We start from the raw sequence: 2000 nt of genomic DNA, 5'->3' as shown, positions 1-2000 counted from the left end.
CGCTGTGCACCCCCCCCCCCCAGCACACATCCCTCTCGTTTTGTTAATTAATGAGTTGAACCCCACTGCTCCCGCACCTGCTGATGGAGCTGTGTTCCTATTAAGTCCTCACCCGTCCTGTAGCTAAAGGCTATCCAGGTTCTGACAAGGTTGTCCCCCCCCCCCAAAAGGGCCACCCCACTGAAGGGACACCCAAGCTTCTGTGAATTAAGTGTCACTTGAACGTCTCTGCTGCGCTGGGACAGTGTTACCTGGCAGTGCTGTGGGTACAGAACCACTTCTGGGGGGAGTGCCCCCTTCCTGGGAGGTTGGTTTAAGGGAAACTCCCCTCCTTTTTTTGTTTTTTAATTTTATTTTTACCCCCCAGTATTGGGCCGGTGTCTCCCCTTCCCCAGGTGAGCTGCTGCAGGAGGAGGTGTGTCTGTAGCGCTGCCTCCTGCTCTCTGATGCCACTCAAAGCCCCAGAGACCACTTCTGGTTGGTTTATTTGTTTGTTTGATGTTGATGTGCCCTTTGCTCACAACTGCAATTAAAAGACTTAACCGAGGCGGATGGTGGCGTTGTCTTCTTGGGGGAGGAGGCCAGGGCTTATGGGAGGGTTCCCCTGACAGGAGCACCCCCCTGGCAGCTCTTTGGGGGACCACCAAGGGCCTGGGTGCCCCAAGGGGGTGAGACTGAGCTGTGGGGCTGGATCCTGGACCCTGGCACTTGGGGGGATAAAAACTCAGCCCCTCCATGGGGCAGCCCTTTCCCTGTGTTACAGCCATGTCCCCCAGGACGTTTGTGTCCCACCACAGGCACTGGGGGATCAAAGCTTAAAGTCCTCTGGCATTGCTCATCCAGGCCCTGTCACGGGTGACTGATGGGGAGGAGGAGGCAATTAAGCAAACGAGCGAGCACGGTTACAGTTCATGGCAGATGGCCTGTAAAGTCCAAGGGGACACTTCTGGTCCATTGCCCATCATCATCATCAGGGCAATTAACCCCCCTGAGAACCTCCCGTTGCCGTTACCAACCTTGGCCTTCCCTGGGGCTGTGCCTTGCCCAGCTCCTGGCCAGCTCTTCCAGCCCAGGAGGAGACCAGCACCTTGGAGCCAGTCCCTGTTGGTCCCCTGGGACCTCCCCACCCCTCAGCTGAGGTGTTCCCTGGAGGTCTCCTTCCCTCCACCCACCAGCTTTACTGACCTGAAGCACTTCCCAAGCCACGCCGTGGGGTCCCAGTAGCTTTTCCTCATCCTCCAGCAGCTCCCAGCGAGGCCCCGTGGTGTCTCCTAAGGACTTGGTGGGGGGGGGGAAAACCAAATCCTTGGTCCAGTCCGACATCTTTAAAAGGTTGAAAAAGATGAAAAGATGTAATTCTACTGCGCCAAACTAGAACCTTCACCCTTTTTTTAAAATTAGTTCTTTTCTCTGAGGCTGGCACCCAGGGGGGGCTGAGAAATGGGTACCAAAGACCAGCCTCAGGAACATCAGAGTGACTCTGTCACCAGGTGATTGGTTTCTCCCCTAAAGATGGTTTTTCAACCCAGCCATTAAAACATGGGATTGAGGGTTTTTCCGGAAAACACCTGGAAAAGATCCGCAGGAGAGCCCCTGTGCTTCACGGGGAGGGTCCATCCCTGGCTGGAAGCAGGACAAGGACTGACCCCCAACCCCCTCACCTCATCCAAACCTCCCCTGTCCAGAAGAACCGGGCAGGACAGGGCCGTCTCTGGGGCTGTCACCTCCCTGTCCCCACCTCCAGGCTCCTCCCGCAATGAGACAGCCAGGCGTTGTGATGAACACTTTTATTTACAAATATAATTAAAAGCTCTGACAGTTTATTCATGCTCTTCCTTGGAACCTGAAAAAATGTTTTTTGTTGGGTTAATTTTTTTTGTTTTTCTTTTTTTTTTTTTTAAAGTGCATGCAAAAGAAGTAAAGCCTTTTTTTTTAATCTTTTTATTGTAAGAAAATACACAGTTTGAAAGTGTGAATAATGCAATATTTATGACCAAGAT

This window comes from Calidris pugnax, unplaced genomic scaffold (assembly GCF_001431845.1).
Source record: "Calidris pugnax isolate Ruff unplaced genomic scaffold, ASM143184v1 scaffold32, whole genome shotgun sequence".
Lineage (NCBI taxonomy): Eukaryota > Metazoa > Chordata > Aves > Charadriiformes > Scolopacidae > Calidris > Calidris pugnax.
This window is presented reverse-complemented; position numbering follows the sequence as displayed.